Source organism: Lutra lutra, chromosome 4 (genome assembly GCF_902655055.1).
Source record: "Lutra lutra chromosome 4, mLutLut1.2, whole genome shotgun sequence".
NCBI lineage: Eukaryota > Metazoa > Chordata > Mammalia > Carnivora > Mustelidae > Lutra > Lutra lutra.
Genome location: NC_062281.1, coordinates 79,634,102 through 79,645,495, shown reverse-complemented (window position 1 = coordinate 79,645,495; position 11,394 = coordinate 79,634,102). Strand labels below are relative to the sequence as shown.

At 38.8% G+C, this 11,394-nt stretch overlaps 1 pseudogene; it reads left to right on the top strand.

The window, feature by feature from the left end:
* The first annotated feature begins 5,264 nt into the window (after nucleotides 1-5,264).
* The window catches only part of LOC125097290 (DNA polymerase epsilon subunit 2-like), a 76,588-nt pseudogene continuing 70,458 nt past the window's right edge, over nucleotides 5,265-11,394 (top strand).

Here is an 11,394-nt window from a genome sequence, read left to right as displayed (position 1 = left end):
AACTTTAGCTTAATTTGTGTAAGCTGTGACACCAGAGTAAGAGAGCTGTGATTTGTAGATATGTGAACTTCTCTAAGATGTTTCAAAATAATCTACCCTGAAATAAAACTGAAAACTTATACCCAAGTCCTCTGTCAGCATGTGTCTGTGTGTGTGTATAGATGGGTGCACGTGTATTGATGGGAAAGTGAGAGGTCCCAGACAGGGAGAAAAGATGGGTCTTCTCAAAGGACAAAGAGTTTATAGTTTTTAGTTCCAAGTTATCTTCAAAGAGATGAAAATAACAGCTTTAGCTACAATGGGGATTACTAGGGGTGTGTGGAGCATAATAATGATAAAAAGTAAATATTTTATGATTTGCTTTTTCAGAACTTCATTTTTTAGAATACTATAACTCAATGGCTCTGCTTGAATATAGATTCTATTTTTAATTTAAGTAATCATTCTTACCTAATCAGTTCCCAGTGTGATATTTTTAGACATGAATTGTCTGATCTTACTTTTTAAAGCTCAGAACACTGACTTCACTCTATTTTAATTACAAAATAAAACTCCGCTAATGGTCCTAGAATGACCCTCTTGACTCTACATATTGATTGAGTTAAATGGATAATAGCCACCCTTCCTTCCAGGTAATTCACAGTATAATAGCCATACAGTTTGTATTGTGAAAAATCCATACTAAATTTTGTTTGATACAGAAAAGAAGCTGATGGTTGCCAGAGAGGAGGAAGTGAGGGCAAATGGGTGAAATAAAGTGGGAGGTGCAGGTTTCCACTTATGGAGTGATTAAGTCACAGGGATAAATACACAGCATGGGAAATACAGTCAATGTATTATAATAGCGTTGTATGGGGACAGATGGTAGTTACATGTGTGGAGAGCATAGTGTAATGTATAGTTGTTGAGTTGCCATGTTGTACACCCGAATCTAATATAACATTATATGTCAACTATACTTTAAATAAATAAATACATTCATATGTAAATAAATAACTCCATATGTAAATAAATAAATAAATTCTATTTGGAATGCAAATACCATATAAACTCAGGTAGCTTTCCTTCATTTCTAGACTCTGTAATGTGCTTCCAGTCCATGTTTACACTGACGTGTATGATCAAAGAATGAGTGAGATTTGCAGCATTTTTGAAGAAAATGATATAATCTACAAGTTCTAGCTAGACTTTTTCCTAATCTTGATTTGTCATAAAGAATATAACATATTTTGAAGTAGGTTATTTCGAGAAGAAGTAGAGCAGTAAAATTCTCGAGGTTCTCAAGACAAACTATCCTTCTCTCGGCCATTTGTGCTACATTGATCCAAACCATTCAGGTCAAAGTTGGCATGATCTCATCCTGATTGTCAAAGCAAACTGGTTGTCAAAAGTATGTAAAAAAATTTCTGCACAGCAAATGAAACAATGTACAAAACTAAAAGGCAACCTACTAAATGAGATATTTGCAAATTACATATTCAATAAAGGGTAACTATCTAAAACATATGAAGAACTTATAAAATTCAACACCCAAAAATCAAATAATCCAATTAAAAATGAGCAGAAGACATGAAAAGGCATTTATCCAAAGAAGACATACAGATGACCAATAGACACATGAAAAGATGCTCAACATCATTTACCATCAGGGAAATATAAATCAGAACTATAATGAGGTATCAACTCCTATGTGTCAGAATGGTTAAAATCAAAAACACAAGAAGCAACAAGTGTTGGCAAGGAAGTGGAGAAAAAGGAACCCTCATGCACTATTGGTGGGAATGCAAACTGGTACAGCCACTGTGGAAAACACTAAGGAGGTTCCTCAAAATATTAAAAATAGAACTATCCTACAATCTAGTAATTGAACTACTGGCTATTTACCACCATACAAATACATTAATTCAATACAAAAACACCAATTCAAAGGCATACATGCACACTTATGTTCATTGCTGCATTATTTACAATAGCCAAAATATGGAAGCAGCCCAAGTGTCCATCCCATCAGTTCATAAATGGATAAAGAAAATGTGGTGTATATATACACACATGGAATATTGTTCAGCCACAAAAAAGAGTAAAATCTTGCCATTTACCACAACATGGATAGAATCAGAAAGTATTATGCTAAGCAAAATAAGTCAGAGAAAGACAAACACCATATGATCTCACTTATATGTGGAATTTAAGAAATAAAACAAACAAAGGGGGAAAAAGAAATGCAGAGACTCTTAATTGTAGAGAACAAACTGATGGTTACCAGAGGAGAGGCAGGTGGGGGGAATAGGAGAAAATAAGGGGTGGGGATAAAAGAGTACACTTTGGAGAAATGCTTGCTTATGCCTTCAAATTGGTGTATAAAAAGGCAAAAGACTTCTGTGTGTTGATTTTATATCCTGTGAATTTGTTCCTGTATCACTTCTAGCAATCTTTTGGTGGTCTTCAGGGTTTTCTTTTTTCTTTCTTTTTTTTTTTTATTAAAGAAATTATTTATTTATTTGTCGGAGAGAGCGAGAGTAAGTACTAGCGGGGGCAGGGGTGGGGGGGCACAGCAGGCACAGGGAGAAGCAGGTTCCCTGCGCTGAGCAAGGAGCCCAGTGTGGGACTTGATCCCAGGACCCTGGGATCATGACCTGATTCAAAGGCAGATGCTTACCTGACTGAGCCACCCAGGCATCCCTCTTTAGGGTTTTCTACATAGAGTATCATGTCATCTGTGAAGAGAGGGAGGCAAACCATAAGACTCTTAGTTATATAATCAAACAGATGGACAGAACCAAGTAATACACTAGGTCCTGGATGTATTTTGGTCTGTTTTTGAGGGTGTGAATGAAAGGTAATGGGTACACAAAAGAGGGTGATCCAATCTACCATGGTATTCAAGGAAGGCTTAGAGACTGAGTGATATTTGAGATGGACCTAGAAAGAAGCCTGCAGGCCAAAAAAGGGGAGCTCAAAATTACATGATCAAAGAGAGAATTGTGAACATGGGAAACATTCACAGAAAGGTCAGTATTGCTCAATGTGGTGGTAATCCTCACCCTTTTGCCCATAATCTCAGAAAACATCAACAGGCAGCCTGAAGCTGGGATAGGATCATTTGGGCCAGATCATTCAAGAACAGTTCCTTTTAGAGTTTGCTTAGCCCTTGGGTACAATCCCATATTAGATGGCAGCAGAGTTGTACTTGGAGACAAGGCAATGCCAGTGCTTTATAGTTGAACAGTTCTTTTAACTTTTAAAAGCTGCTTTTAAATCCACTTTCCCTTTCTAGCATAAAATCTCCACTTGAATTCCTGGGGTATAATCTATTGAAACAAATGAAGTAGAGAAAAGGAAGATGATCTATATCACCCAAGCAAAATAAGCTTTCTTATATCATTTCCTGAAAAGTGTAAGCAAGAGATTGTTTGCTCAAGAAACTCTATTACTCTATCAAAAGAAAGACCATCATCTCGATGTTCTATTGACCTCTTCTCAGTAGATCTGTCCTATCTGCGACTGTCCAACTTGGATTCCTGCTCACCACCTACTCAAGTTCTCATTTGTTCACATGCTCCCTAGTAAATGAACACAGTGCTCTAAAAATCCTTTGCCAATTTTAGTGTGTAGAGGAAATAAGTATTTTATCCAAGTCTCTGCGAGCTGTTTGTGTTTTAAATGCCTCAAGAACTCCTATAATGCAACCAACACAAAGCTTTGACACTTAAAAGCAACCAGACAATAGCTAGTAGAATTAAGGCAACTAAAACCTTCACCTTTATTCTAGACTGTGAAGTCTGATTATTTAGGACACCTTACAAAGTGTTTTTCCTCAGTAATGTAGTATGGCTCCCATGAAAGAAATCATATCTTCCTTCATCTTATGGACCCATTTGTGATTGCTACTGGAATTTCCCAATTAAGCAAAACTAATGCATTAAAAAAATCCCTCTGCTACTTTTTAAGATAGGGAGAGCATCTAGGAACACAGGTGTTCCTAGACCATTCATGTCGCAGCTTATTCCAACAGTTTACACAGACATATCTACAGGTCATGATACAGTATGAATTATTTTAAAGGAACAGGTGTTTTGTACATGTTTTCATGTACATGTAAAAACTAGCATGATTTAATGTGAAAAACTCATAAAAGGATGGTGAGATTGTCTCATCTACTTCCTCCCCTGCCTGCTGACCCGGTGTTCTGCTAGTTAATGATCCCAGGGAACTAAGTCAGGTCTCACTTTGTCCTGTAGGAGAACGTACTTACAAGGACATGAGCCTTAGATTTTATTAGGAAGTCAATATATCCTCTCATCTATCACACAGAAGTCTTGGCTCTTTCAGGATTCCCCTAAATTCCCTCAATTATTTTCTTTGGTTTTTCACGCTTGTTTTGTTTTTCAGACATTTATCAACCGCTACTGTGTACAAACACTACAGTCTCTTGAAATCTCTTAATCCTGTGAGTATCAGGCCTGGCCTGGCCTCACTGACATATCAATGAGTAAAACTCAAGTCTTTTTTTTTTAAGATTTTATTTATTTATTTATTTATTTATTTATTTATTTATTTATTTGAGAGAGACCGAGATTGAGAGGGAGGAGAGAGAGCACAAGCAGGTGGAGGGGAACAGAGGGAGAAGCAGGCTCCCCACTGAGCAAGGAGCCCAATGTGGGGCTCAATCCCAGGATCCCAGGATCATGACCTGAGCCAAAGGCAGATGCTTTACTGACTTAGCCACCCAGGCACCCCCTCAAGTCTTTATTATAATGCAATAGTGTAAACAAGGATTGGACCATGGAAGGCATGTGGCAAAAATGATGGCAAGATGCTAAAATGACAGCTTAAAAGAAATTGAAAATCAGATTCATTTTATTTAATGACAGTACTTATTGCGTAAAGCACCAGAACAGAAGGCATTGCCATCACTCTCTTAGTAACCACGTCTATCTCATCGTTCACTAATTACCAGGAAAGAAGAAATGTAATTTAAGGTTGCAAAACAAAAGGCATATTCAGAGCTCTGAATACACTTGCACACACAGATATTCAAGAATACCGACTTATTCACAGTATTGTGGTTGGAAACTTCTGTGCCTCACAGCCAATTTCTCAGTCTAGCAGAAGTCAGGGTTTAAAGGAGGACACAGGCTAGGGAGTGATCCGTTGCCTCCTTTAACAATAGCGTATTGAAGGGCTCACAATGCCAAGGCAACGAGATTGAGGAGACAAGTGTTGGGCACAGACGTCATGCAGCCGCTTGCTGCAGGGGAGACATGGAGATGAGCACCACTGGACCAGAGGAGAGGCTGGAGTGCTTTGGACGCAAACAAAAACTGCCAAGCAACCGAGAAACCGAGCAACCGGTCGGGGTGGCAGGCAAAATCTGTCCCCCGTGAGTCTTTTAAAGCAAATTGGAAGAGCGCAAAGGCATCTCTGACTTGTAAGAAATCATAAATAGATTGTCTTAGCTCAGCCATTGCAGTGGAATAAAAGTGTCTTGGAAAATAGGGGGTATGGGATAAAAGAAATGTCTTCAAATCATCATTGCTTAAATTTCTGAAGTTCCTTCCTTCCTGAGATCTGATGGTCCACTGAGTATCGAAAAACACTCCCCCCTGCTTCAGGAAAGTATTAGTCCATGCTGACACTTCCAATATTCGCCAGCATTATAGATTCACATTCTTCATTATTTATTTGCAAGATTATTGATCCCAAGCACCCACCTACTACATGCCAGATGCTAAACTGCATTCTGGCAAAAGATCAAAATGGAATGGGGAAAGAAGCATGCTAACTAATGAAGACAGTGCACTGACATGCAGACATATGTCCCTGGCCTCCCTGGGCCTTAAGAGGAGTCATCCATTCTTCCAGCTAGGAGCAGGGTGGGAGGAGGGGCAGGGACCAGGGGCCCTGACAGAGGAGTGGGTACTCAGGCTATATCTGAAAGGATGAGAGCACTTTGCCAGTGGAAATTCAGAACTGCAGGGGGACAGAGCAGGGATGGCAGGTTCTGAGAATGAGCAAAGCTAGGTAGTAATTTATCTGCACCAGGAAGGCAAAGGGGTATGATAAGAGGCAAGGAAGAGGATGGTTGTAAGCACAGGCTCTGCTGCCAGGATGACTGGGATGCAAGTCCTACCACCATCATTAACTTACAGGTAACCTCTGTGCTTCAGTTCGTTCATCTAAAGCCCAGGGTCATAATGACAGCTATCAAACAGATTTGGAGAGCTCTGAGCTACACAGCTCAGTAAGTGTTAGTGCTGCTTGATGTTTTATGCTCCACAAGGCATTTCTTGCATGCATTCTTTCTGAAGAAGTTGTTTGTTTGATTTGGTTTTTGGTTTTGGGTTATATGGAGCCCACTCAAACAAAAGGATGGTTTCTTAGGGAAAGGACAGAAGGTAAAGCTGAGCCACCCAGGGATGAGACCTGCACTGACATTGGGCTCAGTAACCAAGGACTCCCTGCCGGCTCCCTGTGGGGCCAGATTGCCACCCATCTCATATTTTCCCTGTGTTTCCTCCTCTCCACTCCCCCTGTCAATCTGACTCTTCTGGCCCCTCAAATCCATCCTCCACAAAGCCAAAAAATGTTCCCCAAAATGAAAACCTGCTAGAATGTCCCCTTTCCCCTGTCACGCCTGATGTGATAATCATCCAGCCCTGTACACAACTTCTACACCTTATATATACCACTTTCATTGGACATGGAGTTAACAGTTTATAAATCTGTCTCCCCTGCTATTCCAAATGTTATTTAAATCAAGAGTTGGGCATAATCACTTGTAATCTTACTGCCCAGCTCATTGAAGTCACCTGTGCCTTTTAAGTAACACTTGGTTGTCTCAACCATCCTAAAAATTCAGGGCTGTTATAAGCAATGGGAGGCATAGTCATATTTATGTTTGGAGAGTAATCATTTTGGCCACAGAGAAGAGAATAGTTTAAAATATGAAGAAAATGGTCACAGAAAGGTCAGTCAGGGGACTTTCGGCAACACTCCCCACTGAGATGACAAGGAAAAATCTTTACGTTAAGGTAATATTCATGCACAGTAGCTGATGTAGAACTCAGGTATCAAATCAAACCATTTAGAGACAAACTCTTTGAATACACAGGTAATTATTGCAAAGGTGGCTTATGGAAGTAAAATGTTCATGAAGGGTTTTCAAGTCTTTGCTTGATCCCATGTCTCAAGTATAGAAGGTCTGACTGCTTCTTTGCTATAATAAAGGCCCTGTCTTTTCTACTAAAATAGATACAATTTAACTAAGTAAATGTGCCATGTGACCACAGTAAGACAAGTTGGTAAAGTCCTGTCTGAAATTTCAGGAGGGCAGAAACACCAATTTTAGTCTTCTATCTCCTAAATACTACCAACAATACCGAGGATGTAGTAGGTAGTCACTAATGAATTAAATTATTATACATATTGTTTTTAGAGTATTATTCACATATATATTATATATATGTACATCCATATAATCTCTGCCCTCAAGGATCTTACAATCACATTTTGATCACATAATATACATACATATATGTCACAAACAAAGTGACAAATGAGAAATGTGAGTGAAGAGAGAGTTTACTGCTGCTTCTTCTGGGAAAATATTTCCTTTCAGCCACTCTTATCTGAGAGTGAGAGATGAGCCAATTCAGGGAAAACACATATAGTGAGGTTATTCATTGGCTCACAAAATAGGAAGATGTGAAGTCAGAAGTTCAAAGATATCATCACCAAAGACTGGATTCTTTCTGCCTCTGCCTGTCATCCAGAACATCAGTCTCTGCTAAGGCAGCCTCCCCAGATAATTCCAGGATCCTGCAGTAGCAACAGCAGATATATACTTCATCCTTTAACAGCCACATCTAGCAGGAGACAGACAGCTACTTGTCATAGTTTCCTCTTAAGAGAAAGAAAAGCTTTTTTCTGGAGCTTCGGTGAAGACTGCCTTACTTACTCTTAACCAGAATTGGGTCCATACCCACTCTGACCCAAATCCCTGCTTGAAAAATGGGATTCTATGAGACCTGTCAGTTCACCTGGGGGGTGTGTGGGGACAGGGCAGAGAATGGCAGAAAATCATTACCTCTCTAGGAAAGGAGAAAGGGGGACTCTCTCCAGAGAAACACTGCACTCTCTCCAGAGAAACAAACTCCTTCCCAGCAGGAACCTGGTTTCATTTATATAGATTAAAAATAAGTAAAGGAACAATTCAAATTTAAGCCAAATAATGGAAGGAACTTCTCGTCATGTGCTTATATAAAAGATAAAGGTACAAAGTAACAGTACAATTTATCATCTAAACCAGGCCTCTTTTAAGTATGGAAGGAGACACAAAAATCATTAAAATTGTGTCTGTGTGTGTATTTGTGTACGTGTGTGTATATATATATATACACATATATATACACATTATACAAATACACATGCAAACACAAATATATATTAGATATACACATGCAGTTCAAAAAATAGACGCATTTATTAGTAGACCTATAAATGATTCTATTCCAAAACTATTTTAAAAAATAAAATTCTAGAAAATATAACATCTGTATGCGATAAAGGAAATTTTCAAATACTTTATATTGATTAACTAAATATCAAAAATTGATACAAGCAAAATAATTACTCCTGTGTGATGCTCAGGTGCATTAGTTTCTTGGTATTATCTGCCTCTAACACTGTGTCACTGGTATTTTTCAGCACACTCTTAATGATTTAAACTTCTTCTATAAATTACCTGTGAGTCCTCCAAGTTACCTTTCATGATGAATGAATTTGGCATCATTGACACCATCAACTGTTTCTCCTCTGTATGCAGATCAGAATATTTTTAAGTGGAAGAATATTGTTTTTAAGTGGGAGAATATAAAGGAGCAGAGGTACATGGTAGGTTCAGAGCATATTCTGCTAAAAGCTAAAAAATATGTTCCTAATTTCATTTATTTCTTGTTGAAAGATAAAAATCTTTTATTAATTTAATTTATTTTTTCAGTTTTCCTAGATTCATTGTTTATGCACCATACCCAAGTGCTCCATGCAAGACGTGCCCTCCTTAATACTCACCACCAGGCTCACCTCTCCCCCAACCCTCCAAAACCATCAGTTTGTTTCTCAGAGTTCACCATCCCTCATGCTTCATCTCCCCATCCGATTTCCCCTAATTCACTATCCTTTCCTTCTCCTAATGTCCTCCATGTTATTCTTTATGCTCCACAAGTAAGTAAAACCATATAATTGACTCTCTCTGCTTGACTTATTTCACTGAACATAATCTCTTCCAGTTCTGTCCATGTTGATACAAAAGTTGGGTATTCATTATTTCTGATAGAGGAGTAATATTCCATTGTATATATGAACCATATGTTATTTTATTTCCGTTTTATTTATTTATTTTTTTTAATTTTATTTTTTATAAACATATAATATATTTTTATCCCCAGGGGTACAGGTCTGTGAATCACCAGGTTTACACACTTCACAGCACTCACCATAGCACATACCCTCCCCAATGTCCATAATCCACCCCCCCAACCCCCCTACCCCATCAACCCTCAGTTTGTTTTGTGAGATTAAGAGTCACTTATGGTTTGTCTCCCTCAAAACTATAAAGTACTCATGAAAGAAATTGAGGAAGACACAAAGAAATAGAAAAATGTTCCATGCTCCTGGATTGGAAGAATAAATAGTGTGAAAATGTCTATGCTACCTAAAGCAATCTACACATTTAATGCAATTACTATCAAAGTACCATGCTTTTTTTTCAAAGATATGGAACAGATTATCCTAAAATTTATATGGAACCAGAAAAGACCTCGAATAGCCAAAGGAGTATTGAAAAAGAAAGCCAAAGTTGGTGGCATCACAATTCCCGGACTTCAAGCTCTATTACAAAGCTGTCATCATCAAGACAGCATGGTCCTGGCACAAAAACAGACACATAGATTAATGGAACAGAATAGAGAGCCCAGAAATAGACCCTCAACTCTATGGTCAACTCATCTTTGACAAAGCAGGAAAGAGTGTCCAATGGAAAAAAGACAGCCTCTTCAAAAAATGGTGTTGGGAAAATTGGACAGCCACATGCAGAAAAATGAAATTGGATCATTTCCTTACTCCTTTTTATTTTTTATAAACATGTATTTTTATCCCAGGGGTACAGGTCTGTGAATCGCCAGGTTTACACAATTCACAGCACTCACCATAGCACATACCCTCCCCAATGTCCATAACCCCACCCCCCCCAACCCCCCTCCCCCCATCACCCTCAGTTTGTTTTGTGAGATTAAGAGTCACTTATGGTTTGTCTCCCTCCCAATCCCATCTTGTTTCATTTACTCTTCTCCTACCCCCTTAACCCCCCATGTTGCATCTCCTCTCTCTCATATCAGGGAGATCATATGATAGTTGTCTTTCTCCAATTGATTTATTTCGCTAAGCATGATACCCTCTAGTTCCATCCACGTCGTCACAAATGGCAAGATTTCATTTCTTTTGATGGCTGCATAGTATTCCATTGTGTATATATACCACTTCTTCTTTATCCATTCATCTGTTGATGGCCATCTAGGTTCTTTCCAACGTTTCCAAAGTTCTTTCCAAAGTTTGACATTGCTGCTATAAACATTCGGGTGCACGTGCCCCTTTGGATCACTACGTTTGTATCTTTAGGGTAAATACCCAGTAGTGCAATTGCTGGGTCATAGGGTAGTTCTATTTTCAACATTTTGAGGAACCTCCATGCTGTTTTCCAGAGTGGTTGTACCAGCTTGCATTCCCACCAACAGTGTAGTAGGGTTCCCCTTTCTCCGCATCCTCGCCAGCATCTGTCATTTCCTGACTTGTTAATTTTAGCCATTCTGACTGGTGTGAGGTGATATCTCATTGTGGTTTTGATTTGTATTTCCCTGATGCCGAGTGATGTGGAGCACTTTTTCATGTGTCTGTTGGCCATCTGAATGTCTTTTTGCAGAAATATCTGTTCATGTCTTCTGCCCATTTCTTGATTGGATTATTTGTTCTTTGGGTGTTGAGTTTGCTAAGTTCTTTATAGATTTTGGCCACTAGCCCTTTATCTGATATGTCGTTTGCAAATATCTTCTCCCATTCTGTCAGCTGTCTTTTGGTTTTGTTAACTGTTTCTTTTGCTGAGCAAAAGCTTTTGATCTTGATAAAAACCCAATAGTTCACTTTTGCCCTTGCTTCCCTTGCCTTTGGCGATGTTCCTAGGAAGATGCTGCTGTGGCTGAGGTCGAAGAGGTTGCTGCCTGTGTTCTCCTCAAGGATTTTGATGGATTCCTTTCTCACATTGAGGTCCTTCATCCATTTGGAGTCTATTTTCATGTGTGGTGTAAGGAAATGGTCCAATTTCTTTTTTCTACATGTGGC